This window comes from Capsicum annuum, chromosome 1 (genome assembly GCF_002878395.1).
Source record: "Capsicum annuum cultivar UCD-10X-F1 chromosome 1, UCD10Xv1.1, whole genome shotgun sequence".
Lineage (NCBI taxonomy): Eukaryota > Viridiplantae > Streptophyta > Magnoliopsida > Solanales > Solanaceae > Capsicum > Capsicum annuum.
The window spans coordinates 70356447-70371343 of NC_061111.1; positions in this window are offsets into that span (position 1 = coordinate 70356447).

Genomic DNA, 14897 nt, shown 5'->3' on the forward strand with positions numbered 1-14897 from the left:
CAAAATAAATTATTAAATATATATTTCTGTCCGTTGTAGTCGAAAATGAAAATAATTAATTAAATATATTAGTAAATATATAATCGTACTCTTACACCAAAATTAAATAATTATTTAAATAAATAATTAAATATGTATTTCTGACTACTGTAGTCGAAATATAATTAATTAAATAATTAAATATATTTAATTTGTACTGACTGTAGTGGTCGGAACGTTATATTGAATTATTAAATAAATAATTATATGTAAAATATAAGTTACATGGTAATCTTTCACATTGTATTAATTAATTTAAATATTTAATTAAGTTGTATTAATTAATTTAAATATATAATTAAATTGTAAGTATCAAATATCAAATATATATAACCGACTGATGTAGTCAGACAAATTAAATAATTAAATAAAATAAAAAATTTCCGACTACTGTAGTCAGAAATCTTATAAATAATTAATTTCAATACATAATTTATTATATTAAATACTTAACCGACGGAAGTAGTCGGAAACTTTAAATAATTAAATATATTAAATTTATTTACGACTGAAGTAGTCAGAAATTTACTTTTAGTATACCCTAAATGTACAACTTTCCCAATTCTGTCTCTCTCTCTCACTTCCTCTCTCTCTAGGGCACGCTTCTCTCTTCTCCCTCTCGGCTCTCTTCTCTCCACCGTCTCTCTCAAAAGTTGGCCATAAAGGTTGCGTCTCTCGCAAGAAGTGGTAACGACAATAGTTAATTTCACTGATTCGAGGTAAAAAATGAACTTACTTGGTGAATCTTCTTTGGAGTAGATTGAGCTCAATACTGAAAACTTATTTTGTTCCACGTTTATCATATTCCACTATATATTGTCTTGTCCAAGAAGTTCTTCTCATGGATTGCTAATATGCAATTTGCAATATATATCGATCTGTATATATTTGTACTAAGACAGTAATTTCAAATTTCATTTTAGATACGAATCACGAGGATGACATCTATGTTGTTTCATTCTAGTATCATTATAAGACCAAAAATCCTCAGAATTGTTTATCCTAATTTTACCAAGTTATGAACATCCAAAAATCTAGTTTAAGAAACTTCGGATTTAATTTTCTTGTGCAAATGGGTCTGAAATTTTGGAAGTGATTTTATGAAAACTTAATCCTCAAATGTTTTCAGTCATATGATTCCTCACCCTTTTTATTTAGTTTTATGTTTTTTTAGAAGAGTTCTTTCATTTTTACACTCTAGAAATTTGTAGAGATTATTTTCTTCTATTTAAATTGTAAGAGGGCATAAGATAATTGGTGAAAAAATGTTATTTTCTTCTATATAATATGTCAAAAAATAAATGTAATAACAGTACTTTTGATATCTTGACCAAAAAAAAGAAAAGATATTTAGTCATAAAAGTGGTTAGGTGGAAATTATTTGAGCTAAATTTTGAGTTCCTGTATGACCCTCTCCATTAGAGACCTTTCAGATTCAGTAGGAACACCAATCCCATACCCATCAAGTCGTGTGTATTACCTCCAGATTGGTCTAATGAAAAATCCATCTGTGGCTCATCTTCATCATCAGACATTGTAGCACCCGTTCCCTCTCCAAGTGTTGCTCCTGGCCACAAAAAATGTCATACATATATATATATTAAACAAGTAAATAGCTATTGTTGCTGATAAAAAAAATTCCAAGATATTAAACAAATAAATAGCTATCACATGGATTGGATACCTTTCACTGATAAAAAAAATTCTTCTTTTAATTAAAATATTCTATTGTTGCTGGCTTCTTTACTATGTTGTCTTGAATCTCTTAGTTTTCTGCTTGTGTCCACTGCATATTAGCATCTCTAAACAACCCTGTTATTGTTTTGTTTCTCTTGTTTTTGTTTCTCTTTTCTATCATTATTGTTGTCGTTCTTATGTAGATGGAAAACGAAGATTGTACATGGATGTATAATAGACTTTATCCTAACCGTGCGGGGTTAAGATAGGAATATAAAGTTAGGGTAGCTGGATTTATTGCTAAAGCAATGGCACTTAATGATTTTCTTATTGAAGGGACAATTAGGTGTCCTTGTTGGAATTGCAAGTGTTGTAAGTTATTGAGTCCATATGCTATTACATTATATCTTTATAGGAAGGGTTTTATGTTGAATTATACTGTGTGGACAACTCATGGATAGAGTAGTGTTGCTAATAATTTTGCTTTTCAAAATTATGTTGAAAATCCAATAAGAGAGAATAATGTTGAAAGTTCATGATATAGTGAGATGGTCAGGGATGCTTTTGGGACACACTCAGGGGCTCAAAATGAACCAAATGATGAGGCTAAGCACTTTTATGAATAGTTAAAGGAAGCTAGTCATCCATTGTATGAAGGATCAATGCATTCTAAGTTATCTGTTGTCGTTCGGTTACTGAGTATTAAGTCAGATTATTTAATTTATCAAGAGGGCATAAACTCTATCATTGGACTTATGAATGAACTTCACCCAAATAAACTTGACTTAATCAAAGATTTCTACACAGCAAAGAAGTTAGTTTCTAAGTTAGGACTTTCATCAGAGAGGATTCACTGTTGCGAGAAAGGTTGCATGTTATTATATAAGGAAGATGCAAATTTAGAACATTGCAAATTTTATAATCAGCTTCGTTATAAAAAAGTCAGACATGCTAAAGGGAAGAAGGTTCCTGTAAAGTAGATGCATTACTTACCCCTTATACCACGGTAAAGAGGTTGTATGCATCAATGAGCTTTGCCCATCATATGAGATGACACTATGAAAATAAAATACCACCTGGTGTTTTATGTCATCCATCAGATGGAGAAGCATGGAAGCATTTTGATAGTGTGTATCCGAATTTTGCTAGTGAACTAAGAAACATTAGGTTGGGATTATCTACTGATGGATTCACTCCATTTTTTGTCTCAGCTACTCCATATTCATGTTGGCCAGTGTTTGTGACTCCTTATATTTTTTCACCTGAATTGTGTATGACGAGTTAGTATATATTTCTAACCTGCATTATTCCAGGTCCTCGCAATCCAAAAGTTTTGATTGATGTATATCTGCATTCATTGATTGATGAGTTGAACCTATTGTGGCATGAAGGTGTGGAAGCATATGATGTATCAATGAAACAAAACTTTAGATTGTGTGCTACTTTGATGTGGACTATAAATGACTTTCCAGCTTATGAAATGATGTCTGGGTGGTTGACTGCGGGCAAGTTATCCTGCCCTTGTTGTATAGAAGACACAAAAGCATTCACTTTGAAACATGGGGGTAAAAACTCATGGTTAGACTATCACCGTCGATTCTTGCCAAGGTAACATGAGTTTAGGAGAAATACTATTGATTTTATGAAGAATAAAATTGATTTTGAGGATCCACCGCCAATTTTGTCGCGAGAAGAAATTTAGGATAGCGTGAGAAATCTGCCTAAGGTAACAGAGTCTCCACCATCCAGGATACCTGGTTATGGTGTAATACATAACTGGACTAAATGAAGCATATTTTGGGAGTTAGATTACTGGAAGGATAATCTTCTACCTCATAATCTGGATCCTATGCACATTGAGAAAAACTTCTTTGACAACTCATTTAATACTGTAATAGATGTAAGTAACAAAACAAAAGATAAATTGAAGGCTAGGATGGACTTAAAAGAGTATTGTCGACGTAGTGAGTTGTACCTGACATACTTAAACAATAAGATTCAGAAGCCCAAGGCTAGTTGCACATTCACTTTGGAGGATATAAGAGTGATTTATGATTGGGTTAACAATTTGAGAATGCCAGATGGATATGCGTCAAATTTGTCTAGGTGTGTTGACATGAAGAAAGAAAAGTTGACCTTTATGAAGAGCCATGACTGTCACATTTTCATGGAGTCATTGATGCCTATTGCATTCTGTGCATTGCCCGACAAAATTTGGAAGCCAATAACAGAGATAGGCTTATTTTTCAAAGATTTATGTTCTAACACATTAAGGGAGGAGAACCTATTTTTGATGGATATCAACATTCGCTTAACCTTAAACAAGTTGGCCAAAATTTTTCCTCCTATTTTTTTTTATGTTATGGAGCATCTTCTAATTCACCTTGTGCGAGAGGCATGACTTGGAGGTCCTGTTCAGTGTCGATAGATGTACCCCTTTGAGAGGTATTGTCTTTTAAAATTTACCTTCATGTGTTTTAATTGAACATTATTTCATCTAAAAGATCATACTATGCAGGACTATTGGCAAATATAAATGGACCATAAAAAACAGATCCCGAATTGAGAGATCAATATGTGAGGATTGTTTGGCTAAAGAGACCTCTTATTTTTGTTCATATTATTTTGAACATGATGTACCATGTCTGAGAAACCGACCTAATAGGCATGATGATGGAGACAATACAGATCCTTCAGCACCGCCATTTTTAATATTCAATCAACTAGGTAAAGGAAGTCTGAAAGGTGGTCCAGTTCGATATTTGAATGAGGTGGAGCTTAAGTCAGCTACAACATATGTATTATTAAATTATCCCAAGGTCCTTCCTTTTTATAAGTAAGTATATTTATATTAAGGACAATCATTCAAGGTCTATCTAAGCTTTAACTAATGAAAGTCATAACTTTGTCGGGCAGCTACTTCGTGGCTTTACATGAGGATGCTGCTGTTTATCCTATGTTTTCAGTGATGTTTAGAGAACATGTAAGTGTAACTTAAATATTTAACACAATTTACACTTTTGTTCAATGTAATGTGTATTTAAATTCTAACTTTTTTATAAACTTTTTATAGGTTCATAATCCACTTAATTATGACCCAAATGACCAATTTTTATGTGATATAGCTTGGGGACCTGATGCTAAAGTTACAAAGTTTTCTAAGTACTCTGGTACTCTGTCAATAGGTACAGATTTCATACAGAAGATTTCTCTAAGGGAAAGAAAACCAACAATAGTGGGATTTGGGTGAAAGGTGATGGCGGTGTTGATTATTATGGTGTGCTTCACAAGATTTTAGAACTCGATTATCATGTTGGTTAGCCAAAGAAAAAATTGGTTCTCTTTCGATGTAAGTGGTATGACCTTACTCCTAAGTTAGGTACAAAGGTGCACCCTCAGTACAAAATAGTTAAAATTAAGCGTACAAGGGAGTATGGACTCTATGATCCATTTTTCATTGAAAAAAATATTAAACAAGTGTATTACGCTCCTTATCCTTTGTGTAAGAATAAATCTGCATGGCGGGTAGTTATAAAAACAAAAACTGTAGGTAGAGTTGTAGTAGAGGATGCATTGGATGTAGCGTATCAGAATGACATTTCAAGTGTTGTAGAAAGGGTGGATGATGAATTAGCAAGTGAGTTGCAGCATAACGAATTCTTGTATGAAGACTTTGATCCTTTTGAACTTAGATTGCATGTTCATGATTATGGAGAAGGAACATCCGGGGCAAATGACGAGGAAGATCCAATTGATGAAAATAAAATAAGCGAGGAAGAGTTAATTGATGAAAATGAAACAAGTGATGAGGAAGAATCGATGAATGAATATAAAACAAGTGATGAGGAAGAATTGATGAATGAATATGAAACAAGCGATGAAGATTGAGTTGTTATTATTAGTAGTAATGTATTGTAACAAGGTCTTGAATTGTATTTTAGCTGTTGCTTTTTATTATTAGCTATTATAACAAGGTCTAATATTAGTAGTATTGTGGTTTGTTTTCAATAGTGTTCAACATCCCATGCTTGCTCTAAGCAGTTAGTTTTATGATTGTTGATTAGTCATTCAGATTATACATTCACTTCTCTTGTGAGGTCTTGGTTTGAAAACAAGTTTTACATTGAACAAAATAATTTCACTCCATTACTTGTTTGAATAATATTAGATCCACATGTAGACCTATTGGAAGCTCTTCTGTCTAGTATAATAATACTGTGGATTTGTAGTTTTCTAACCTCCTTTTAAAGATTTTTTTTCCTTTGTTATACTGGAGAATAAGGTGTAATTGTTTATGTATTTATTTTGCCAAATTAAAGTTTGGAGGGAAATAGAATATGGGAAAGAGGTGATGTTCTGGTTACTCCAATCACATGTTTAGAGATTACTAATCACATGTTTAGGGATTACTTTTTAGCAATGCATCTGGTAGATGCGGCTTTCTTTCACTCAGTACTATAGGGAATGAAAAATTTAATTTTTGTTTGATCTTAAGAAACATATATGGGCAGCATAACACAGACTAACTCCTTTTTGTGTTATTTTTTTCAGGTGTTTAATAAATAAAATCAATGGTATCAAAAGGTCAAGGTAATAGACGACTAAGAAAGGTAAGAAAGGACTTGATAATCTTTCCGAAGGTTAATATTCACCACCACCACCTATTACCATAACTCTTCAACCAGCTACTACAAATATTATTCCTCCTCCAAGGAAACTATTTCACTACCAAATGCATTTTTCATGCCCCCACCACCCCACCAGTTCTAGTCCTCTTCTCCCCATAATAGTCTACATAGTAGCTCTTCATTTGTACCTTCAACATCATCCACACCTAGCCTTTCTGAATTGAGAATTGGAGGTCCCAACACATCAACATCGCCCTTCATTGATAGTGCTGCAGTATCTAATGCTATAGCAGCTGCTTCCCAGATTCCTAAATTTAAAGAGGTAGTAGAATATGACGGCAACGTGAGGCTAATTATCGCCCCTGATGATAATGGGTAAGTAAATCTTATTTTTTTTTGTAATTTTTAAAATTTTTAAAAGCTAAGATAATTTAATATAATTTTATTGCATGTTCATTCCCACTTATGCTGGCGGACATATGGTTATAGAAGCAATTAAACTATTTTACACGGAGCTGTGGGGTAGTTGGAATGAGATTCGACTCAACATCAGAGTGCTTATGTGGAATTAGTTTATGGTATAATCAAAATCAAAGAATTTACCATTTCAGTATGCTATCAGTGATGAATTTACCTTTATATCCGTCAATTCATTTCATGACTTTATATTAAATTTGCAGATAAAGTGTGCATGGAATTTTTGTCATGATAATGAAATACAATGTATTTTTAAGTTGAAAGCAACTCAACGTATCAAAGAACACTTGTATGAGGCCCAGAGGCACTTGGAAAAAACCTGGATGGCTGAATGCTAATGTGTGGCATCAGTTTTTGAAAAAATAAGATACTCTTGAATTAGGGAAAGGAGGGAACGGGCAAAGGCAAATAGAGCATCTCAAATGGGTGGCTCGTTGCGCACTGGAGGTTCGATGAGTTTTGCTACACACCGATGAAAATTGGTAATAATAGTTTAAATTTTTTATTTGTTCGGTTTAGTTCACTATTCTATACCGTGACATAGTGAAGCCGTGTGGGGCTCTTTTAATTCACTATTGTTGTTATCTTCTCGTTGTTGTTCATCTTGAAGTCTAGTGAAGCTGTGTATGGCCTATTTCTATTCACTAGAATTATTGACATATTGTTGCTCTTGTTGTTATTCATATTAAAGTCTAGTGAAACCGTGTGTGGCCTAGTTCGATTCACTAGCATTGTTGACATCTTGTTGCTCTTGTAGTTGCTTGTTTCTTTTGTTGTGAACTTGATCTTGTTCATCTTGTATTACTACTTGGTGGGAATACACTGGATTTGTGATGGTGGTTTGGTTTTGGTTTTAATCAAAAATCGATCCAAACCAAACCATCAACACCCCTATCAGTATGCAATACTCATTCTAAGTTTGTAAATAGACTCATTTGCACCCTTGGTACGAATATTTCTCTGAATTAATTTAAGTTCGGCTACTTCTTTCCTTGCTTAAGTCTTCCTAATTATGATGTTAAATGAACCTTTCCTTACACCTTTTAATAATCATTTTAGAAGTATATTCATCCAACTCAAAAATTGCAAAACCTTCTAAGTACTTTCTTTCCTTATCTCTGATCAAACCTGGTCATTCGCGTCTTAAACAATGTGCACATAGAAATAATAGCCAAACGCTAGCATAGTGTTTTGTGGACTTCCATCAGTTGTGACTTTGAGAGAAATGAATTAACTTTTGGCTAGGGAAAACAATTTAGATAGGTTATGCTCATGTATCAGCTTTAAGTTGTTTGTTTTAATGTTTCTAAGAGCTAGCTTTTGAAGGATCTAATTATAGAAATCTTCTTTACAAAAAATAGAGAAAGAGAAACTAACCTTTTTTTCTTTTTGGGCATAATGATAAATAAATATTGTAAATACTCCGATTTCCACGTCCAGATAATTCAACTTGTGTCATCTGTGCCAGTTGAACACTTCCATCTTACAAATTAATGTGTCATGTTAGCATCATGTGTTCATGAGATATAGTAGAAATGAGTTAGAGTGTTTAGTTTTCAGCTGAGACCAAGTTGAGATATCTTTCCTGGTCAAACAAATATTCTTACAATAACTCGTATGCAAACTGAGTTTTTTGAAGCTCCATCGTGTTAGTTTATTGAAAGTTTTTAACATATTGGGTTTCCGATTTTGGTGGTCTGAGGTTATTCATTTGTTGGAACATCTGTTGGCTGTTACTATAATAATATAGTGATAGGAAACCATTGCAGAAGATGGAAAAACAAGGAGCATTTGGGGGGTTATTTGTATATGTTGGGATATGGAACCCTTTGTGAAATTACATAGTAATCTGTCTTATTTCCATGTGTTTGAATATCTATGAATGCTAACATTTTAGAAGTATATTCAGCCAACTCAAATATTGCAGAACCTTCTAAGTACTTTCTTTCCTTATCTGTGATCAAACTTGGTCATTCACGTAAAGAAGTGTCTGCATTGCATCTACATAGAAATAATGGATATTTTATCTTGGTTTGATGCTTAAATACTGAATGTGTACAACATACAATAGAATTTCTGACATGTAGTGCGTGGAAAATACACGTTAGTGTCCTACATAAGTTATTGACCAAAAGATATAAGCCTTTAATTTCTTCCTCTCTATTAAACTGAGGTCTCAGATATGCACATCCCGAGGATTGAAACAATAGGAAAAAGGAATAAGAAAGTACCAAAGTCTTTTATATTTCTTAAGCTTGGTTAAGGTAAAGCTACAAAATAAGAAAAAGAGGCATCTTTTGTGATATCCTAATTCTTAACAAGGTAAACGATTGATAGGATATTTCAATATGATGTTTACTTTTTAACTTATCTTGGAGCTAGAACTAGCAAATTTCATATGTTTAAGTTCTAGGTAAGTGGTGATAAGTCTTCATGGGAAGTGGATTGTATAAATGATAGTAATACTTGATAAAGGAAGTACTGGTTGGAAACTCCAGTGAATGCCACCTCCTATTAGAAAATAATTAGAGTTTCTAACTTATAGCTTCTTATATAGTGTATAAAGTCTTGAAAATTGATGCAGGAGTTCTAATTTAACTTATAGCTTATTATATAGTGTATAGTATCTTTGACACATTTTTGTTGAATGTATTAGCAACTTTGGGGCATTGGCTCCCTATATAGCTGTAGACCCCTTCCAAACTATCTATTTATAGCTTAAACACTTAAAAAGAATCTATCTAAACTACTACTTCTGTTGGATTTGAGTATTTTCGAATCATGGACTCCATGATCTATTATTAGTCTTAAGATGTTTTGGTCTATGCTGTCCGAACTTATCTTCGTACTTGCATTATCTCTTTTTCTAAATTTTTGCAGGAAATATGAAAATGGGGGAAAAGAGCGTCCTTTTATTGATGTCTACGAAGATACTCATAGGAAGAAAAACAAGGACGATACAAGAGGATATTGGGTCGAACCGCGTGCTAAGAATGCATATGCAAGATAATAACTTTTACATATATTATTTTATTATTACTCAACTTTGCTTGTTTACATATTGACAAATAATTTTTCTTTCAGGAAGAATTTCAAAAAAGCATAGAAGAGTGGCGTCAAACCCAATCTACTTCAGAGGATGGTACCATGGTTTAACCATCACCTGAAGAGCTGAATAATATGTGGAAAATTGTGGTAAGTGGTCCAAAGAAAGGTAGAACCTACGGGACAGGGGTTGTCCAATCCTCGAGTACTCCTTCGTTGTTTCCCAGTTCCTCTTCTACTTTACAAACTATGGAAGAAATGGAAGCGATGAAAAAGCAAATTGTGGAATTGACGCAGAAATGTGCAGCTAATGATGCTAAGTTTGCTAAATTTGATAAATTGAAGGAGTTGGTTAAGAAGCACATGTCGCAAGTATTTTAGGACAAGGAAGATAATGAATCTGATGATAATTAGATTGTAGTTATGGTTCTTGTTTTTTGTTGTGACATTTAGATGTTTAAACTATTTGATTTGATATTTATTTTGAATGGTTTAAAGTGGTTGTATTTATGAATTTTTGTTGTGTTTGATCTAATTGTGAAAAATATATTAGTTATGTTGTTTATGATCTGAAAGCAGTGTAAGCTAATGCAATATAATAATTATTTAATTATTTATTAAATAATAATTATTATTAAATAGTTATTTTCCGACTATAGTGATCGGAATAATTAAAATTATTTATAAAATTTTCGACTACATTGGTCAGAATAATTATAATTATTAAATGCTTATTTATTAAATTTCTGACTACAGCAGTCGGAATAATTACATTATTAAATAATTATTTATTAAATTTTCAACCACAGAAGTCAAAATAATTATAATTATTAAATATTTATTTATTAAATTTTTGACTACAGTAGTCGGAATAATTAAATTATTAAATAATTATTTATTAAATTTTCAACCACAGTAGTCGGAATAATTATAATTATTAAATATTTATTTATTAATTTTCTAACTACAGTAGTCGGAATAATTAAAATTATTAAATAATTCTTTATTAATTTTTCGACTACTGTAGTCGGAATAATTAAGATTATTAAATAATTTTTTATTAAATTTTTTACTACAGTAGTTGGAATATTTATAATTATTAAATAAATATTTATTAAATATTCGACTACATTTCTAACTATAATAGTCGGAAATTTTCGACTACTTCAGTCGAAAAATATTTTTCGACAAGCTATATTTCGACTACCATCAAGTAGTCGGAACTACCTTATTTTCCGACCACTTTCCGTCTAAACTGGCCATCGGAAATTTACTGTTTTCTAGTAGTGATGTCTGTTCATTATTTACTGGACAGTCACAACCATCCAAAAAGGCACCTCTTTTCTCGAATTAGTGTGTGTCATTTCGTCGAAGAGCCAAAACTATTGCATTTTTTCCCTACACTTCAAATAAATTTTTTCCAAAAAAATAGATCTCATCAATCATTTTCCAATCCCAATCCCAAAGCCGAGCCGAGCGACGACGACAACGCGAGGCACCTCTTGGTTCTTGCCTTACTTACCATGTGGAGTAAGTGTTCCTTAATATAAACACTTGAAAGTTTCCTTCTCCCACCAATGTGGAAGAATTAGTAGACTTTTCATTTTTTAGTACACTTTCCATTTTTGAGTTTTATCTTAATTTTCCCCCTCCACTTGGTTCCCTCCATTTTCCATTCACATTTTTGATCTAGAACCTAACAATAATTACTTTTACATATTTGACTAACCTCTTTTTTGGAGAAAGTTTTTGAACTCTATAAATAGAATACCTCTTCTCATACAATAATACAATAACATCCTCAATGTAGTCATTAATTAAAAGTTTTTGTTTAGGAAAATATTTTCTCCCAATTGATTTTATGTTTTCAAATATTAGTTTTCATATGTAGGTCGTTTAATCAAATCATATTAATAATATATTTTTAGTGTGTTTTTTCCTTTGTAATCTGGTTTATCATCTCATGATTTGCAAACTATTAGCTTCCGCATGACGCCCTCTCGATTTTGAACCCAACATAAACAAGTGTCCGAATACATGGTTTAGGCGTACAAATGCATGATTAAGATGTTCGAATACATGGTTTAGTCGCACTAGATCCATCTATCTCATGTATTTGCATGTATCCGGGGGTTACGGTTAAGACACAGTAGATCCGTGTATCTCGGATATATGCACATATATATGAGGGTTACGACGGGTTGTCAGTGGCAGTATTCGAAATTGTTAAGAAATGAGATATTATATATCTAATTTAAAATAGAGAGATCTAGCACTTATGATAAATATTTTATATATGTATGTAGTTTTTTAACTCATAAAATAAAATTTTTGAATTGGACTCTGATCAAACTGCCTATTTGATGTGCATGTAGAGTCTTTCCTAACAAAGATAAAAGAAGCGAAAAACAACAGAAGCATCGACTAGAGCTCATACCAAGAAATCCAAGATAGCAAGTTATAAGCCATCTTTCTGTTTTGCACTTACTATTTTTTATTTTCTTTGTAATATTGTTATATATCTTTCAGTTTGTGTTGTTAATTGTCCTTGATAAAAATATAATTGATCGTTATTTTAATCTCTTAGTATCCTATCACTTCTTTTTCCCCTTTTCTCGTGGAGATCTAATATTTGCTTGATCGAAACTTTACTTATGTGAGTTCGTAAAATATAGCCAATTTAGAACAAAATTGTGGTAGGTTGACACTACGGTTAGAATAATTGTAGTTCTAGTAAATGTTGAACTAGCATATAAAGAGTAGAATAGTTACCAAGGATTCATACAATATAATCGACTCGAAGATGATTTGAGGAGAGATGATTAAATAGGATATAGTGTGTCTGGAGCTTACCGAGGACATGATCTTAGATAAGTGGATGTGGAGGTCGAGAATTAGAGTAGATGGTTAGTAGGTAATCCAATGTTGTTTAGTTTCTTGTGTCAATAGTATTATTTTTACCCTCATACTATCTTAGTCTCTCCTTTTATTATTACCTGTTGTGTCATTCCGGTTGCCATGTTACTGTGTTAGGAGTATTTATTATTGCTACTATTCTCTTTCTTCTTTTAATTTTTGCATTACTTCTTTGCTATCGTATTTTCTTTCTATACTTAATTTTGATATGCTTTACTGGAACTGAAGATCTATCATAAACAACCTCTCTGCCTACCACCTTCTCCAGACCCCGCTTGCAGGATTAAACTGGTTATGTTGTCGTTGTTTGATTCATAAAATCAACTCGAAAATATCTTTCAGGTTTAATTATCAAATGGGTGGCTTTATTCAGGACTCTTGTTTTAATAGGACTGATTTAAGTGATTGTGTTGTTCTGTTCTGTTCTGCTGGAAATGGAAATAGAATTGATGGTATTGATCAATTGTAGTTGTGATATCATGAAAAGGAGAATAGGAGAATCATGTGATACGAGAGTAATCTAAGACGACTGTGGACACTCAATTTTTGCTTTCCGTGCCTAAAATTAACGTCTTTAGGCTTCCTGATCGCTAAAGGGCACAAAATATAATTTTTCACATTTTTTTTATAATTGTTTGATAAATTGTTGATAATCATCCTTATTTTAGGATTTTAATCAATTTGTTGTCATATTTTTATTTTAATAATTTTTTAATAATTTTTCTTATTTTAGGATTTTTATCAATTCATTATCATTCTTAAGATTTTACAACCATCTGCACACGTGCACGATATGACGTCACATTTTTACAGTATTTTCAAATTAATTACATTTCATAATTTCAATATTCTTTACATTTTTTTTCTTTTCTATAAGTACATATCAATACCTGTATTTTTGTATATTTATTACAATCGATAAAAGTTGAGTCGAGTTAATCATTTTAATACATAAAATAATAAATCAATCAAGTCAAAATAATGTCAACTTTTTAAAGATGACAATTTTTTTTCTTTGTTTAATAGTAACATTCTACTCCCTGCGTTTTGAAATAAATAAATTGTTGGATTTTGGCACACAAATTTAGAAAAAAGCATCAAAGACATAAATTTTCATTTTTACCCTTGAAGTCTCTTTTACCCAAAAAAAGAAAAAGCTGCAGTCTCTTTTGCTTGTCAAATCATAAGGGTAATTTTGAAAAAAAATTCAACGATTCACTTATTTTGAAATACCAATAAATACCCCAACAATTCATTTATTCCGAAATGGAGGGAGTATTGTTTAATAGTAACATACTATTGGTTAATAGTAACATGCTATTTATTTGTCAAAGGGATTAATTCTTTATTTTTGAATAAAATATGGGTTCTTTTTTATAAATAAGGAGGAGAGGTTATTTTTTTTTACACCACATAATCACACACACAATAAACACACAAAGCACAAACCACTAACATTTACATCCTTAATTTCATAAATTTTAAAATTTTTTATAATTTTTATTTTTGCACAGTCATTTGCATATGTACACAACACAACACTGTAATTTCTTACTACATAGTATAATTTTAATTATTTAAAGCATAATATATTTTTTCAAAGATAATTATAATTGCTTACATTTTTATTATTTATATTTTTTTCATATTTATACATCGACATTCATTAATTTTTATGTTATTTAAAACGACCCATAAAGGTGAGTCAATTTAATTATTTTAATACATAAAACAACAAATCAGTCAAATTAAGGTCTCGTCATATTTATGACATTTGACTTTTCTTTTATCTACTATCCCCGATTTAAGGGATATGTTTGAAAAAGTTAGATTCGATATTCTATTTTATTATTATTTTTCCTTTTTAAATACTCAGTATACATACACAAAATACACACATACAAGACATTGCATCATATTTTTATAATATTTTTAAATTAATTATATTTTAAAAATATTTTCAACATTCTTTATATTTTTTATAATTATAAATTAATGTCTATAATTTTATGATTCACAAACACTGAATCGAATTAATTATTTTTACACAATATAAAAAAAAAAAGGGGAGACAAAATAGCATAAAAAAAAAGGGAGCCACATTTTTTTCTCAGA